Source organism: Sciurus vulgaris, assembly GCF_902686455.1.
Source record: "Sciurus vulgaris genome assembly, chromosome: 10".
Taxonomy (NCBI): domain Eukaryota; kingdom Metazoa; phylum Chordata; class Mammalia; order Rodentia; family Sciuridae; genus Sciurus; species Sciurus vulgaris.
Window position 1 is genome coordinate 83,328,481 of NC_136470.1, and position 19,913 is coordinate 83,348,393.

Here is a 19,913-nt window from a genome sequence, read left to right on the forward strand (position 1 = left end):
GGAGATATGAAATTAGTAAGACACAGTCCTGGGCCTGAGCAGTGTGAAGAATGTTAAATGGAAATAAATTCAGCACTGGTTCTACCACTGATCAGACTTGTGAGCTATGGAAATCTCCACCCACTATTTCCTCCTTCGTAAAACGAATAGCTTAGATCCATGTAGTGTGGTTCTTCTCCATAATAGGAATTTAGAATCACCTGTGAGCTTTTGAGACCTTCTCATGTCGGGGTCCTACTCCAAATCAAGGGAATCAAAACTTCTGAAGGGAAAGTCCTAGTTTGAGCTTCTCTTTCAGAGAGGTGAAGACAAACATTTCTCACATCCATTCCAACCAGGTCTTGTTGGGGAGATAGCTCAGCTGGTAGAGCACTCGCCTCATAAGCACAAGGCCCTGGGTTCAATCCCCAGCACCGCAAAAAAAAAAAAAAAAAAAAAATTCTCTGTTCCAACTAGGTCTTTCTGGTACTCAGATGAAACGACATCAAGCCCCATCATGTCCTAATGAAGCTGCTCATGCCACATTCTGATCTGTCTTGCACTTCAGAGAGAAAAGCACAATGCTATGGCTGCAATCTGATCAGAGCAGAAAAGCACGTTAGCCATTTGTTCAAAGAAAGAAATGTGTTAAAAGTAAATTATTCTGAATACCCCAAAACAAATTCTAACATAGGACAAACTGACCTAGGGTAAGATGGGGTGCGTAAGCTTAAAGGCGCTGCCCTGTAAGCACCTGTTTTATGGGTTTCACGCTTGCATATTCATACTGCTCCCTCTAATGTTCAGAATGTATTCTTATCCATGTCAACATATTATCTATTAATAAACTATTCTATTTTAAAGAGACAAAGTCAGAGGGAGGAAGACATTACTTTTTGCTTCTTTGCTCCTCATCTCCCCCACTTTCCCTTTAAACATTGTGGTTTTAATTGTAAAAAGCACTGGAGAGAAAAGGTACTTCTATCTGCCCCGAAACTCAACAATGTGCTCTGGAGAAGGGGATAAGATAAAGGGTACTGACTTTGATAGGCATTTCCATAGGGCACTTTGTGATCGCAAATGAGGAAGTGGTCGATTACATATGGAACTCTCAGAAAAAGTTGCCAGGAAAAAATGGTGCTTGACCTACGTCTTAGATTTGTAGATGCAGAGATGGGTACAAGAAGGGAAATTCCAGAAGGGAAATTCCCGGCAGAAGCAGCAGCTGAACACATGCATCAAAACATGAAGTATTACCACACATTCAGGAAGAGCGGGAGGAGGAGGAGGAGGAGGAGGAGGAGGAGGTAGAGGTGGAAGTGGAGGTGGAGAAGGAGGAGTGGGAGGAGAAGGGGACTTGTTTACTTGCAAAAATAAGGCAGAGAGAAGATAATTGGTAGCTGTCAGCCCCTTCCCAGATCTTCCACTGCACATTCCTCGCTACTCTCACCACTGTTAGGCACCAGGGCAATAATTCCAAACAGGATTTAAGTAGTGGGGCTTAGGCTCTTAGGCCTGGAGAGAATTCCACTTACAGATTTTCTAAACCCATGGCAAAATCTCAAGAGATGCTAATGATTTCACTTACTTTGTAATAGAAAAAGCATTAGAATTTCTCTAGAATCAAAGAAAAGTTTAAGGACATTTATACTAGACATCTTGTGCATGCCTGTGTGTGTGTGTGTGTGTGTGTGTGTGTGTGTGTGTGTGTGTGTGTTATTGTCTAGCATTGACTCCCTCTGCCCATAAAGGCACTATAGTTTATTTTGGAGAACCATCCTATTTTACATTCCATAGGTTTGATTCCAATGGCCCACCCTAACCCTGACCTCCAACTTTGAGACAGGAACATTAATCTGTTCTATATTCCCATAGAGCTATAAGTATCTCTATGAATATAATCACAGAATATAAAAAACTGCAAAAACAAACAAACAAAAAACTTGGATATAAATATACAACTTTACATTCTTATTTCATTCCAAAGAAAAGTGACGTGTCTGATGGATTCATCTTATCAATCTCAATCTTCCTCTTCGAGGACAATATTTAATTTGACAGCAAACTGTTGTCAACTCTACCTTCAAAATTTATCCTAAGAGCCACGTGTGGTCTTGCACATCTGTGATCCCAGTGACTCAGGAGAAATGCAAGTTCAAGGCCAGTTTGAGCAACTTAGCAAGAGATTCTTTCCAAAATAAAATGAAAAGTACTGAGGGTGTATCTACCTGCTTGCCTAGCTTATGTGAGGCCCTGGGTTCATTCATCAGTACTGAAAAAAAAAAAAAAAAAAAAAAAAATCATCCTGAATCTGACCAATTTTCTTCACTTACTCCTGTAGTCCAAGCCACTTGGATGACTGGGAAAACCTCCTAACTGATCCTATCTCTTCTCATGTTAATGTCCTATGTCCTACAGCCTGTTCTCCATGTTGTAGCAGGAGTGATCCCCTGAAGACACAATTTGGATAATTCTTTTGTTTCTCTACAGATTACAACCTTCCAGGATTTCCAACCAACTAAAGTAAAATCTGATGCTCATTACCTTCTTTTCCACCCTCATTCCCAACCACTGTCCTCCCAACATCCATCATTCTGCCCTAGCTAATTTCCTGGCTAGTCCTGAGACATAACAAATAAACTTCCTAAACTCACTGCTTTTCTCCCAAAAGAATCTCAAATATTCACGTATAAGAAAAGAATCTTGTCTCATCACTCTCTACCAAATAGTCCCTCATCATTCTCTATTCCTTTCCCCTACTTTCTCTTTGGAATATTCCAAGAATGGTAGAACATTAAATTTTTATTTATGTATGAGCGTGTTGCCTGATTATTCTACAAGAATGAATGTTTAATAGAAAAGGGACTTTAATATGTTTATTTTAAAAAAAAAACAAACTTTTTTACAGCATTATATCACAGATGTCTAGAACAGCCCCTATCACAAAGTAGAGATAGAATAATAATTAGCAAGCTAAAAAATAAACACATGAATGGTGATTAGTTGAAAGCAGAGCATATGACTCAAGTTGGACCAAGGTAACCGTAAGGAAAGAAAACTATTTCCCAAGAAGTTGATACCTTCAGAGAAAAATATCTAGAGGCAAAAAACAGAAAGAGAAACAAAGGAAGCCAGACCTTAGGGATGGAGAGCCTGAGAGCCCAGTTTGAGCCCCTTGGTCCAGCTATATCTGGAGCTGCTAATAACCCTGACATTTTCAGTTATGTGCAGAAATAAATCTCAGGTACTCTAATGCACTTTGACTTGCACTTCTCTCATTTACTTCCGAAAGAGCCTTGACTAATGTGATCACCAGTCTCTTCTTTAACAAATAGATTAAGATTTGGAGAAAAGAAGTTTTGCCCAAGCTCACAAAATTAATGATGAAGCCAATATTTAAGTCTTCTGAGTCCAAGTTCTGGCCTACTCCCACTCCGCTGCCTAGATGGCTGCTTACGTTCAAACTCTCCTGTGATCTCAAGTTGTACATTTATCAAAAAAAAAACACAAAAACATAAAAACGAAAATCAGTATTCTAGCCAGGAATCCTAGGAAATTAAGTAGATTGAGATAAAGTTCCCAGTGTTATTTAATCTTTTTAAATCTTAAACTGCTACCTCACTGTAGGGGAGCTCAGCTCAGAAAAAAGAAAAAAAATTCCTCCAAAGAAAATACCAGGACTAATCCTCTCAGTCTAACTTAAGCTATAGGTTTGCTAGGGAGAGGGGGAAAAAATGCTTCTATGAAGATTTGTTTATTCCCCAAAACTTGTTACATTTATACTTTTACCCTGAGTTTATTGCAGGTCTTAAATATTTTACATCCTGCCTTCCCATAAAGGCAAACCAACCACTGTTTCTCTGCACTGTTTACCCATCAACCCTCTCCAGCTCATCTCCCCACTGTCAGAGAATTTTAAGAAAGTATCTTGCTCTGTACCCGGCACATAGTAGGCAGCTGATACCTTACATTCTTAATGGTGAAAATGAATGTCTATGGCACTGTAAGTTGGTAAATTTTCAAAGGGACATAATCCCTCTATTGGATCCCCAGATAATCCATATAGTACACATTACCAGATGATTAAAATAAAGCAAAAAAAGATTAGCCTCCACATTATGGTTTAAGTCACTGGAAAAAACTATTTAATATGATAGAACTTACATAAACAAAGTCTAAATTTGTCAGAACCAACAACTTGGTCCTGGGACAAAATTAGGGTAAAGAATACTGTTCTTCAGATGAAATTGTTTTTAAATAATGATACAAAGGTAATTCTTATTGAATATGTCAGTCATTGATGTTAAAACAGTGGTTTTAAACTCTTGAAAAAAGAGCATTTTTAGTTTATTGTTTAAACCAAGTGTGTCAAACTTTGGTTTTATAATTAAGGGCGTTTCAAACTCTCATAAAAAAAGTAAATGAAGAACATACATTGTCTAGAAAATATAAAACTCAATTTGCATTCTGCATTGAAAGCTTATAGCATACTTATTCATCTTAAGTGTTAATATATTGTATATCCTCAATCTTTCATTCAACCAAATTTATGAATCAAGAACTCACAGCAATTGACTACCATACAGTGTGCTCTGACCACTTCCCTAATACTTGAAACTTGAATTTTGTTTTTTTAATTGAATTCAGTGTTTTCTTTTACTTAGTTGTAAGGCCAGCACTAGCTATGAAAATGATTAGACACGATTGAGAATTTGAGTGGCTTAGAGGACAGTGTTTTATGTTAAAGAAACCAACACAACTGAACCATCTTTTCCAACTGAAGTAAATCCCAACAGGAGATAGCTCTCAGAAAAATTGCATTTTTTGCAATACCCTTGACTATATTCTTTCTCAAATATGCATTGTTATTAGTTCATTATTAAATCCTGTTCATCATAGGTTAGAATCTATCACAAATCTGATCACTTCTCACCACATTAGTCAAAACCCCATTGTCTTTCATTTGATATTGATATTTTATTGCATTTTTTCATTGGCCACTGGGTTTTAATCTTTGTCTAATTTCCTGACAGAATCAAGATTATTTTAAAATCCAATTTATATTGTGTTGCTTTTCTGCTCAAAACCCTCTAAGACTTTTGTACTTGGATAAAATTCAAGTTTCATCCATTGGATGATGGCCAACTGGGTCCTATATATTATATGGTCCTCAGTCTCCTTTCAGGTCTTGTGTCTTCCCCTTGGTTCATTTTTCACTAACCTTCTTGCTCTTCCTCAGATACCAAAAGCATAATCCCAGTACAGGCTGTTTATATTTGCTGCACCTTCTACATAGGGAGAATCCCATCCCTATATCTGTATGATATAGTCCCTCAGATGCACTCAGCTATATGCTCAAATGTCACTTTATCCAAGAACCTTTCTTACCACCCCATATAAGCTAGCACATCACTCAACTCCTCATCACTTGCTAACATCTTGCATCTTTTATAGATTGTTCTTATCACCAACTAATACAGATATACTGGCTTATGTACACATCTTTTACATTCTCATAGGAATGTGGACAATTTTTCTGGTTGCTTCACTGCTCTCTCTCCAGTTTCTGGAAACACACCTACCTCTAGGCAGGGATTTATTAAATAATTAAAAATTAATTAACTTTTCCTCAATGCTTATGGTATGACTTTGTCTTACAGATTCCTATAAACACTATTCATCTCTGATTTCCCCATACCCTCTGTATAAGACAGAGTTATACAAGTGGTGGTGTGCACTTGTAATCCCAGCTACTTGGGAGACAAAAGCAGGCGATACCAAGTTGAGGCCAGCCTGAGCAACAAGGCGAAATTCCTACCTCTTCTAAGAAAAATAGGGGCACTTGCCTGCAGCACTTGCTTACAGCTCTGTGTTCAATACCCAGCAGTGCAAAAAAAAAGTAATTAATTAATTTTTAATTTAAAAATAAAAAATAAAAAGATAGTGCTGAACATTAGGTGGTAGGCATACAGGACAAAATATCTTGCTTAGTTTCTTGTTTGTAAAATTCCAGCAATGAATCGATACTATGATACTAGGAGGGGAACTCATAGAAAATGAAAATGGTAAGCAGTAAGAGAGTGTTTTTCTTTGCTCAAAATTCTCTTCCACCTGATACTGAAAGAGATCCTGGAGGTTAGATGGTGTAATTTAGATTGGCTTGATTGGTTTTCCAGTATCCTGGGAAATCTGCCATCCCCTCTACCTCCAAGACAGGAAATTCACTGAAATGCAGGGCCACAGATCACCCAAGTCAGAAACTTCTCCAGTAAGCTCCACCCTCTGGAGCACCTTTCACCACTTTACAAGGTTTTATTTTATTTATTCCTGAAGAATTTTCTTGTCAATCCCCCACCCCCGCCCGCAAAAGGAGAACCTTCCAGATCCTCTGCTGTTCTTCATATTAAGCAGTGTAAAAACTGTCAGCTTCAGAAGGTAAACATCACATTCTGCTCTCTGAAGGGTCTAGAGGCAGTGCAGCAAATTATCAGCTTTAGTCAGCAGGACTCAGCTCACACATCCAGCACAGGGATGGCTGCGTCCAAGGACCTCCCGGAGAGACTGCTGTAAGGAACTCACCCCCCCGGGTCATTATGGGAAAGGCTTGGCAGTGCCCATGAATGGTGGTGCCAGTGAAGTTCTGAGAATGAGGAGCCACCTTCTCTCTGCTCTTTCTCTGGTTGTTTCTGGAATTCACAGTGATTCTTAGCCTCATGACTTAGTTCTGCTGTGGTTTGGTGAGGATGTTTATCCTCTTCTAGCCTCAGTTTCCTCCATTCTAACTGGGACTAATGATAAATAATAAATTTATTGTGTTGTTGGTAGTATTAAATAAGTAGCTATGCATACTGGTCATAGTAGTTACTCAGCAAACATTGCCTACCATTATTTATGTTTTTCTGAAAAAGGACATGGGGAAAATGGGCTTTATCTTCCTGTATTCTTTGGTGTGGAGTTCAGTGAAAGTTCCCACTTATAATTAAAAGATCAGACTTGTCAGAATTTGTAAAAATATATTAATTACTCAGTGTTTAAATAAAATGTTTAAGAATATATTGCTATAATAAAAGATAATCAGGTACTTTAAGATTTATAGTTTAATAAATAATAGCATCATACATAGATAAAACATTTTAATTCAGTTATATAGACTAATATATATACAATTGAATTATATAGATTCATTTTTAGCTTAATCTCTTTTGGTTTTGTTTTCAACATTTATCCTCTGTGGTAACTAACACTAAGTCTCTCAGATGCAATGACAGTAAATTTGCTAGGCAAATGGTAGGGTGTTATGGTTAGATGTGAGGTGTTGATGCAGGAATGTTTGGAGGTGAAATGATTATATTACAGCAGCTATAACCTAATCTGTCTATCCTACTTTAATGGACTAGATGGTAACTATAGATAGGTGAGGAGTGGCTAGAGGAGGTGGGTCGCTGGGGGCATGCCATGGAAGAGTTCATGTTCTCTGTGGCCCCTCTCCCACTTCCCTCTCTGCTTCCTGGCTACCATGAATGGAGCAGAGCTCCTCCATCCTTCCCTTCCACCATGATGTTCTGCCTCACTTGGGCCCTGAGCAATGGACTTAATCAACCATGGACGTGACATCCGGAGCTGTGAACCAAAATTAACTTTTCCTTTTCCTAAGTTGTTCTTGTCAGGTATTTTGGTAACAGAGACAAAAGTTGACAAACACATAGGCTCTTATCAATATGATAAAAGGAGTCATAAAATTAAATAAAGTCTTTTCCTGGCCTGTAGCATAAGCACCCAAATTAGATGGTTTTCAAAGATTGATACTGAACCTTCTAGGACACTCTGAGTTTTGTAATTACAAAACTATTTTCTTAATAATACTCATGTTATGTGCCTTTTCCACTGCAGACATAAAAGCACTGATGAGTGAAATTGCTGTCATCTAAATAAGGACCAAGGAAGTGACATCAAACTCTATTCAGTCATTACTTTCTTCACTGCCACATCATTCACTTATTAAAGAATGAACTTCATGAAGGAGTAAAAGAAAATTTGTTTTTCTTATCAACAGACTTATAAAGAATAGACATTAAGTATCTTCTTAATTTTACCTTCTAGTAAAAGGGTCACCTTAAATTGTTATTTTAGTTTGCATTTCTCTACCAGTGAATTTGAGCAGTTTGCTTGTTTTAATTTAAATCTGCTTATCTGAGAACAGCCCAATTTTCCATTGGGCTATCTAATCTTTTTGTTGAAATATACTAGTTCTTTGTATGTTAGAGGTCTCGGTGTTTTGTTTTGTTTTGTTTGCAAATATGAACCCTTGAGTACATCTCACACAGTTGCTGCGTACTAAAGTATGACAACTTCATTGAAGAAAGACCCTTGCATGAGTGTTTGGGAGGCAAACTGTACCAGTTGCCTTTTTTCATGGAGCATCATTTTTACTTGAAAAAAATTGTAGGAAGATTAGCTATTATTATTCAAACTTGTTTATTAAGAAAACATTTTCTTGAATAAAAATGAAGTGAGGTTGTGATGTCAAGGGAAACAACTGACAGTATTTGCAGTCAGTGATAAAATTTGCACTGTCAAAATGAAAGTATATTTGTGTGAAAGTATATCTGCTTGCAATCTGGAAAACACAGGTCGACAATCATGAACTTGGATAATACTTAAGCTCTTTCCTGATGAGACTGATGATATTCACAAATGAATAAAATGCTCTATCACTTAGCAGATTGGCATAATTTAGTGAACTAATATTTTACAAATGATGAATACATCATCGTGCAAAATCATGTGCTGATAAAATATCCAATCAAGATGTAAGATTGACTAACAAATTTTTGTGTAACACGTACAAAATATTCACTGATATAGTTTCACACTTAGCATTTCAATTAATCTTCAAGAAACTATTTGCTGTTATTGGCATAGCATCAAAGAATAATATTCACAATAATAAAAAATGGATATTGAATACTTTTCCAACTAACTTCCTGAGTGGCACTGCATTTTTTTCATAGACTACAAACAAAACAATATACTCCAATACACTACAGAAACAGCTAGAAGAATTTAGCTGTTTTGTATAAAGAGATATGCAAAAATTAAAAATAATGCTGCTCTCCTCCCTAATAATTTTTATTTTGTAAACTATTTTTTACATATAAATGTTATTTATTTAACATGTAAGGAGTTTAATATTGTTACTTTTAAAGAAATTAATAATTATTTTAAATCTTTCTCAATTTTATTTAAAAATATGTATAAATTGATAGATGTAACCCACCAAAACTAAAGCTATTCAGGTTCCTTTGAGTACAAAGAAGTAGTGAAGGCTGAGGGCAGGATATTATGATTTGGATAGGAGGTGTTCCCTTAAAGCTCCTGTGTTTTACAAAAATATTCAGAGGTGCAATGATTGGATTATGAGAGCTATAGCCTAATTAGTCCACCTTAATTTGAATGGACTAATTGCCTTAAGCTTGGAGAAATGATATCTATGGACAGAGACCATGATCCCCAAATAAACTTTTCTACCTCTAAAAAATAAAAGGAAAGAAAGAAATAGTGAAAGAATTCACTGTCTAATTCAATGGAAACTAAAGAGAAAGTCCTCATACATATACAAATCTTCTTTCCAAAAACAAGTCCATGCCTTTTCAATGGGACTGAAATCTATTCCTACAGTGTGAAGGGGAAGGTAAGCTAGAAAATGTAACAAAGATCAGAATCACAAAGAGTTAGAGCTCCAATGTTCACTGCAGCACCATTCACATAGCCAAACTGTGGAAACAACCTAAGTCATACAGTAGATGATTAAGAAAATGAGGCATATACATACATTAGAATATGACTCATCCTTTAAAAGAAGGAAATTATGCCATACAAAGCAATGTGAATGAAACCTGAGGACATTTTTGCAAGTAAAAGAAGCAAACCACACAAGGGCAAACACTGCGTGAACTTCCAGATTGTTCCCACCTTTGGATTACTACTTAATAAAGTTGCTGTAAACGCTCATGCGCACCAATTTTCATTTTTCTGGGGAAAATGTCAGGAGTGAAATTTATGAGTCATATAGGATTTTTAATGGTTCATTTTTTAAGAAACTGCCAAACCATTCTCCAGAATGACTGCACCATTGTTCATGTTCACCAGAAATAGACATACGATCCAGTTCCTAGGCATCCTTACCAGAATTTTATGTTGCCATTGTTCTTCAATTTAACTATTCTGATAAGTATTTAGAAATATCCTATGTGGTTTTAATTATATCTTCTTGATGACTATAGTGATATTGATTTTTTTTCATGTGCTTATTTTCTGTTTGTATTATGTTCATCAAAGTTCTCTTTATGTCCTTTGTATATTTGCCAATCGGACTGTTTCCTTATTATTGAGATTTGAAAGTTCTTTACATATTCTATGTACTCCTTTATCAGACACGTGATTTGCATTTTTTCACTCCATAGTTTGTCTTTCACAGAACAAAATTCATTAATTTTGATGAAGTCCACTTTATCCATTTTCCCTTTTATGGATGGTGCTTTTGGTATTAAGTCAAAAAACACTTTCTCTAGTTCTGGATTCTGAAGATTCTTAGGTTTTTTTTTTCTTTTTTCCTAAAATTTTATACTTGTGCATTTGCATTTAAGCCTTTTCCGTTTTGAGGGTTTTTTTTTTTGTAATAGAGTGTTAGTCTAATGTTGACACTCACTTTTTGACCTTTGGTTATATAATTGCTATTGCACTACTGAATTGTTTTCATTGTCAAAAGTTGATTTGGTATAGTTCTGTGAGTGTATTTCTGTTCTGTTGACCTATATGTCTGTCCTACAACCTGTGCCACACTATCTTGATCACTGTAGTTACATAATAATTCTTTAAGTAGATAGATCCTTCCCTATTTATTCCTCTTTTTCAAAATTGTTTTTAGCCAATTTATTACGTTGTCTTCCCATCTAAATTTTGGAATGATTGTGAATAAACCTATAAAATTTTATTGGAATTTTAATATAAATTATGTTAAATCAATATATCTATTTAGGAAAAACAGTTTTCTTTACTAATCCATAAATATAGAATGTCTCTATTTCTTAGATGTCCTTTGACTTATTACATTAGCACTAGATAGTTTTCAACATATAAGTCCTGTACATATTATGTCATATTTACACCTGAGTATTTCACTTTTTCAAGAGATTTAAAAAGGTATTTTAATTTTAGTGTTCATGTGTTTATTGCAAGAATATTTTTTAAAACCGTTGGTTTTTGTGCATTTATCTTGTTTACTGTGATTTTCTAAAATTGTTTTTGTGGATACCTTGTTCTGTGTAAACAACATGTCATCTGCAAACAGGGACACTTATTACACCATGTACACATAGTTTTCTAATCTATTGCACTAGTAGAAATTTTAGCACTTGTCTTTTCCTCATTGTAGGAGGGAAGCATTCAGTCATTCACCATTAACCATAATATTTGTTGCAGATTTTCAAAATTATTATTGTTATTTTCTGTGGTGCTAGGGGATCCAGCTCAGGGCCTCACACCTGCTAGGCAAGCACTGTACAACTGAGGTATACCTCTGACCCCTGCCATAAGTTTTTAATAATGCTTTTTATCAGACTGAACAAGTTTTGCACTATTTCTATTTGTCTAAGAGGTTTCTTTTTAAATCATAAATACACATTAAATTTACAAATGCTTTTGCTTCATTAGTTAACATAATCTCATGATTTTTTTCTTTAGTCTATTAGTATGTTAGATTAAATTGATTTTCAAATGTTAAATCAGTTGTGCATCACTGGAATAAATACCACATCATATAATTCTTTTAATATATTGCTGAATTCTATTAACTAATATTAACTTTTAACTTTATGTTATTAATGATAACATAATGTTTAACCTTTTGTTAAAGATTATCGTATCTATATTCATGAGAGATATTGTTCTAAAATTTTGCCTTCTATACTTTGACAAGTTTAGGGAGCCAGACAGAGTAATATTAGCTTTATGAAAAGGTAGTGTAGGATGATGGTAACTCCTTAAAAGTTTGATAGAAGTCTCTGGCAAACCCATCTGAGCCTGAAATTTCTTTTTGTGATCTTTTTAAACTTTTGAATACAGTTTTCATAATGTGATAGAGACATTCAATTTATTCACTTTCTGTTTGGCGAACTATGGTACTTTGTGCTTTTTGCTTTGTTTTGCCTTGTGTGGGGGGGGGGGCGGGGACACACATTGGGCCATTTTTTCAGGTTGTCAAATTTACTTGCATAGAGGTGTTATTAGAATTTTGATGTGTGAAGTATGAGTACGAATACTCTATCATTTCTGATACTGGTAATTTGTGCCTTTTCTATTGTTTTCTTTGTCATTCTTGCTAGAGGCTTACAAATCTTATGGATCTTTCCAAAACACCACTGTTTGGCTCACTGAATTTCTCTATTGCTTTTCTGTTTTAAATCTCATTGATTTTTGCTCTTAATTACTCCCTTCTGTTTGCCTTGGGTTTATTCACTCTTTTCTTTCTAGGTTCCTGAAGAAGGAACTTATATAATTGAGTAGAGCATTTTCCTTTTTTCCAATGTACATATATAAATTTATCTCTCAACACTGCTTGGATTGTGTTCCACTAATTTTGATGTGTTGACCTTGTGGTGAACACAGTTAGTGCTTAGGGAAACTTTGTGGTGAGATAAGGACTACAAAGAATATGATACGGAGGAAACAGAGAAAGGAAACTGACCATGTCCCGTCTCCAGTCTTCAGATGGGGATCATAGCAGAGCAGCTTTGGTTATAAGTAAAAGAATGTACTCATAAACACCTGAAGAAATCCACCTGCACACTGCACACGAAACCTATGACATACACTTCCCTGCTTGTAGGTGGTTGCTGCCTTCTATTTTGTCCCAGCCTGCTGCTGAGGAGCCTGCGAGTAATAAAATGTCCAAATCCTCTCTGCCAAGTCCTCTTTCTTCGCGAAACAGTACACTGGGTTTTTGTAATCCTACATTGTATTTTATGATTCAAACAGTAGTATTTTTACTTTCAGTAAATGATTTCAATGATTTTTAAAACTTTCCTGAAGACTTTTGTTGTTTGGTACAAGGATTATCTAGAAGTACATTTCAGTTTTTAAGTGGATATTTTTCTGTTATCTTTTTGTTACTAATTTCTGAAGAGCATGGTGTATGCTTTCAATCTTTTCAATATATTGAGGCTTGCTCTATGGACCAGGAGATAACACTATTTTGTAAATATTCAGTGAGTACTTGAAAGCAATGAATATGCTATTACTGGGCAGAATGTTGTAGAAATGTTGGAATATACCTTCTTGGTTGACATCTTTGGTATAATTAAAATGTGTATCCATAGTTCTTCTTTTGAGAAGAGTCTATTCACATCATTTTCCCATTTTAATCAGACATTATGTATAATTAATATGTTAATAAAACAATAAAAGAATAAAAGAAAATTGTTTCTATGCAATTAAAAGTGCTATGGTTTAGATATGAGAAGTCCTCCAAAGCGTATGTGAGACAATGCAAAAAAAATTTAGAGGTGAAATGATTGGATTATAAGAATCCTAACCTAATCAGTGCATTAATTCACTAACGGGGGTAACTATAGGCCAGTAGGGTATGACTGGAGGAGGTGGGTCACTGAGAGTGTACCTTTGGGGTATATACCTTATCCCTGGTGAATGGAGCACTCTCTCTGCTTCCTGATTATCCTTCCCTGAGCCGCTCTCCTCCAGCACCCACTTCCTCCATGACATTCTGCCTCACAATGGACCTAGAGCAATGGAGTCAGTCATCTATGAACTGTGACCTCCGAAACTGTGAGCATTAGCTAAATCTTAACTCCTCTAAATTTGTTCTTGTCAGGTCTTTTGATCACAGCAGCAAAACTGCTGACTAACATAAGTTCTCTCTCTCTGACAGAGAGAGAGAGAGAGAGAGAGAGAGGGAGAGAGAGAGAGAGAGAGAGAGAGAGAGAGAGAGAGAGAGAGAGAGAGAGAGAGATCTTTGTTCCCAGTTCCTGGCACAGAGCTACAAACACCCCTGGAATTTTCTAAGTGTTAAGAGCGTTTCTGTGCCAGGTGCAGTGGCGCATACTTGTAATCCCAGAAGCTTGGGAGGCTGAAGCAGGAGGATCGCAAGTTCAAAGCCAGTCTCAGCAAAAGTGAAGGGCTAAGCAACTCAGTAAGACCCTGTCTCTAAGTAAAATGCAAAATAGGGCTGGGGATGTGGCTCAGTGGTAGAGCAACCCTGAGTTTAATCCCAAGTACAAAAATATATATATATATTACTTCTGTTATGCTACTGAGTTGACCTTTTGTGAACCACTGATAACTTCAAGATGGAGGTTAATTACCAGGCAATTGAAGGTTTAGAATTTTAGGCCAGCAAAGTTTGCATTGTATATATTTTTCATCCTTTTACTTTCAATTACCTAAATACTTATATTTGAAATGTGTTTTTTACAGAGAGCATATAGTTGAGACATTCTATTTAATCCATTCTACCAATACCTATCTTCTTAAAAATTGAGATTCATATATTATTATATAATTCATATATCATAAAATTCAGCCTTGGTCATTATACACTTCAGTGGGTTTAGAATATTTACAAGGATATGCAACTATCATTGCTACCTAATCCCAGAACATTTTTATCAGCCCAAAAAGGAACTCCATAACCATTAGCAGTCACTTCTTTTATTCTCTTTCCCTAGCCCCTGGCAACTGATAATGTACTTTCCTTGTCTATGGATTTTCCCCTTCAAATAAATGGAACCATACAATACATGGCATTTTACATGTGTCTTCTTCACTTGAAATACTGTTTTCAACATTTACTGATGTTGTAGCTTATATAATTATTTCATTCCTTTTTATGGATAATTTTCCATTTATAGATATATGACAGTTTGTTTATCCATTCAAATAGGCATTTGAGTTGTTTCCACTTTTTTGGTTTTTATTAGGCCTGAAGGTGGTAATCATAACCACATTCTACCCAGATTTGAATAAATTAAATATATTCCTAGTCCTTTTACAGAAATAAAAATTAACTTTATGCTGTAATGCTTAGAGAATACCTAATGAAGAACATCTGAATTCCAAAGAACATTCTATTCCTATCCCCAAGAAATTAATTTATATACCTATTCATAGGTAGTAAAGTTGGAAATGTCAGGAGTCTTCTGCAGAGGCAAAGTCCATCCAGGAGGGCTTACCTGTTATTGGAGGATGCTGGGGCAAACAAAATACCTGCACCTGAGCGCTTGATTGGTCTGAAAAATATGAAAGGCTAAGCTATAAATGTGCAGCATCCTCTTCTGTCAAACTCCCAAACAAGATAAGTAATACTTATCCTATGAGTCAGAGAAATTAAGAGAAAGCATATTTCCCCCTTCCATATATCAAAAAAATACAAATTTCACTTTCATGCACTGATGTAGAAAAATAAATCAGAAAAAAGTGACTCTCCATCATATGTATCTTCCAATGTCTGTCCATGCACAGATAATTTTTTTCATTGCTATAATAAAAATATACCCTTAATAAAGTGCACTATTTTTCATTCAATATTATATTAACATTCTCTGTGGTGTTAATCTGCACAATTATTCTTTGATTATTTAATAGCCCATTAAATAGATGAGGTATATTTTACTTCAATATTACCTCACATTTATGTATTTAATTTGTTTTTTATTTTCAATTTTCATTTTGATAATGATCTTCTTTAACCCTTTTCCTTCTTTAAGTTTGCTTTGGTATATTTCCAAAAATTGCTTTATAGACTATTTAGTAGTACTTTGTATGAATTGTCAATTGCCACCTAACAGATGATGCTTAATTGCACCGCTTCCTCTAATGATTTTTTACAATGTTGGGCCAGTATTGGAGTCTATGAGTTTAATTTTATTTTGCTAATTTAATTGCTTTATATTTTTTCATTTAAAGTTCAGATGTTCTTATCTATCATTAATGTTTTATTTTTCCAAGAAGATGACTACATTCCCCTCTAGAATATATGCATTTCTTTAGAATCTAACTTTTTAAAAATATGTAAACTTACAAGCTGATAAGTTACACTTCCCTTTATTGTTCTGTATTTGCAATTATTAACACAATCATTGAGTAGCAGATGTAATGTACAATGCAAGGTGATAGTCAACTTTGTAAGAGGCAAAGAGCTTAGAGTCTAGTGAAGGAAAGAAGGCACACCCAACACCCATAATCACCATGTGTCCAGTACTCTCTTTGCAATTAAGTTGTTTTTTCTGATTCTTTTCCAGGAGTCAAGATACCACCCAGTCATTCATGACTGCAATTTATTTCTGGGCACTGGTAGTCACTCTGAAACCTAAAGTAAACAGAGGCTTAATTTCAACTAAGCTTGCTAGATTGACCTAACACCATAAGTAAGGGGAGTTTCAACTTTGAAAATAATGATTTTTAAACAGTGTAGACATGGTGAGTCTCCTCCCTACCTAATGGATACTTGATTCTGTCTCTTCTCAGAATCCTCCCCTCACACTGACTAAGAGACAAACTCCAGGACTGAACACTTTCACAGTTTCATTAGAGCAGGACAAGGTCAGGGAGCTTTCCAGTAAGGGAGAATTCCACCATATTCTCAATGCTACCAGGAACTGCTCCCTTGCCACTCTCTCTTTCCCTCTTCTCCTGTGACTACCCTCTTTCAATTAAAGTACCAGCATCTTGCCAGTTTAGAAAGTTAAAATTCCTGATTGGACCCTGAACATAGGTATCAAGTATCATAGGCAAAGATTTGGCTCTGCCTTTCAACTGTTCAGCATTGTGATCCTATTATTTCTGTAGCCATAGAATTAAAATTGGATGTTAATACCTCTGCAAAATCAAACATCTCAATCTCAACAGTTTGGTCATCTTGCTCTTCATACATTGCCATTTGAGATAATTTCATCCCGCTTTTCACCTTTCTGGCTCTGGCAATTCAGCTGATCATTTCCCAGCTGTTTTTCAATTATTTTCCTATACAGAACACCAGATTAATTCCTAATTCCTTGCACAGGAACTTATCTCCTGCAAGTTTTCTATAAGTTTTTCAGACACTGGTGTTTCTCAGGATGGCATTTTATTGTTTTCCTGATACTTCTTAACCAGCATAATAATGTTTGTCTAATCTCAATCTTCTCATTCCATTCCATGTGAACAATATCCACATTACATGATCTGATCTTTTCAAATCCTATTGCCTATGTATACATTTATTAACTTTTTTCTGATTCACAAAATGGATTTCTCACATAAATTTAGATGATTGTTTCATTATATGTGAGATATCTGTATGTATCAAAAAGGAGAATTTCCTTATAATCTGATGTTGTTAAGAGATAATAAATTGTGTTACTAAAATAAAAAGCAAAAGGACCTTACAACTGTGCTGAAATGTTCCCTATATCTCTTAGAATCCTTTTAGAAACTAGCACAAAGTCGTGCATATGGTAGGCAATAAGGTCTCTTTATTGATCCATAGAGCAGTTTGTCATTACATATTGGATTATTATTAATAAAATTGCTGTAGCTTTTATTCACATTACTATTAAAGTTAAATACTTATGAAATATCACTAGTAGATGCATCATTTTGTGTCAAGGTTCCAACTCTCTCCGGAGGACTTTGCAAGCAAGACCTGTTGAGGATAGACCTAGTGACTGCTAAGTTCTCATTTCTAAGCTGCTTTACTCTCTTAAACACAGTGGCAACTGCCATATGTGTTAGCTCATGAATTCCTAAGACTAAGACAGCTTATTCTCCACCTTTGTTATGATACCTTGAATTTAATCCTTATTTTTGGACTATGTACTTGGCCCCTTAAATGAATTCTCAAAGTCTTTCTCAAGGACATAACACACACACACACACACACACACACACACACACACACACACACACCACTCCTGGTGTTCATAAACATATCTGTTTGGTATGGTATCTTCCCATTCCTCTAGGGAGCTGGGTTTTGTAACAAATAGTACAATACTGCTTTTTTAGCCTAAGGAGATGTACAGGAGATACACTCTTCTGCAAAACCTGTTCCTTGGTTACATGATTTGCTGTTCTCTTCTGTGCTTGCTGGTAACAATGACCAGTGTTGCCATGGTAGCATTCAGTTGCCTCCCCCTTCTCTGATGCATGACATCCAGCTAATTACTGGTCACCCTTCCTTGCTCATTAGAAGGTAAAGGAGTAATTTTGTGAAGTATGCAGGGATTATTTTTTGGATTGCAGCCTTATCATTCTACAGAAACCACAAAACTGTTTCAGTCACAGAAAATGGTTGAAGGTGTTCTTCATACTTCCTTTTTCCCTTAACTCTCAAGTTTAATCTGTCGCCAAGTTGTACTGATTTTTTTTTTCATGAAATAGATTTCAAATCATCAACTTCTTTTGATTTTTTCTACCACCACCCTAGTTTAAGCCACTGAACTATTTCAATACTTCCAAATATGTATGCCCCTTCCACTGCTGCCCTCCCTGCCAGTCCTGGGTCTTAACCTTCAGATCAGTTCCTCACTTTGCCCATGTGCTCTGACAACTTGGTTATGTGTCAGCTACCTTTCAGCTGGTTCTGCCAGTTGTGGGTGGAGGGTGGCAGGAGGCTGCAAGATGGTATGAAAAGAAAATCAGCTATTTCTATCTTCCCTCCAAACCTGGGGCAGCATTTCTAACACTGCATCTCTTCTGCAATGTAGCTCCCGCCTCCCATGTTTTAGACCCTGGAGTCCAGTTTACCACCTCTTTTCTTGGCCTCTCCAGCCTCAGTATGTTAGAAGGTTTCAGCTCTTGCCAACTCTAAGTATCTCACTATCACTAGTTCACTTTCCATTCACTTTTAGTTCATCATCTAAATAATGAATTCATTGAATTAAATTTAATTTCCTGAATTAAATACTCTGAGTCTTTTCTGTATTCTTGGCCGTACCTGAAAATTCATTCCCTATTCTAATTATTTTTCTGCACTGCAATCAAAGAGGGCTTTTCAAAATAAAAATCTGATCAAGTACTCCAATCTTTGAAATATTTGGTGCCTTTCTACTTTTCTTAGTATAAAGACAAGTATACTTGACATTGGTCGGTAAATTCTAATCCCTACCTGCCTTCCCAACATCATGTGCCTCCGTACTTACTCTTGGTGATCTAGCTAAGCCATCATTTTTATTTTCTTGAATGCATCATGCACAACCTTGCCAACAGGTGTTTCTAAATGCTGTTCTCTCTGTTTAACAATTCCTATTTGTTTAATTACTTTTATTCTTCTTCAGATTTCATCTTCATGATTTCTTCCTAAGAAAAGTTCTCACCATATTATATGCTCTCAAAATATCTTCTACCTCTTTTCAGAGTTCTTATCAAAGTTCTAACTTTATATTTATTTGCATAATTCTGGATGGATTTCTGTCTCCCTACCACTCTCCCTACATTCTGTGAAGGTGGGATTTTTTTTTTTCTATCATTGAATCCGTAGTGTTTAGTACACACTATGAGATGGTGGCATGCTCCCAGCTTTATGGCCAAATGATTGGATAAAGGCTTGAAAGAAAAGGAGGAAAAATTAGGATGGAAGAAAGAAATGAGGAAGGAAATGAAGAAAAGAAGGAAAGGAACAAAGCCAGGCTCAGAGGTTGTTGTTTTAAAATTTCTTGTTTTTTCAAAACCAGATGTGTTTGTTATATTTTTGTTAGTTCTCAGACTAGCAGCTCTAAGAACTCTCTTGGCTGAACTTTGCAGATCTTGGGCTCGGTGTCCTCATATCTGCATAGTTGTGGTAAGAATGAGGGGTGTTTTGTGAAATTCTGATATTGCTACATCATGGTGATTTCAGAAGCAGTTCAGGCTAATGCTGACTGCTGAGCATTTTTCCAATTAAA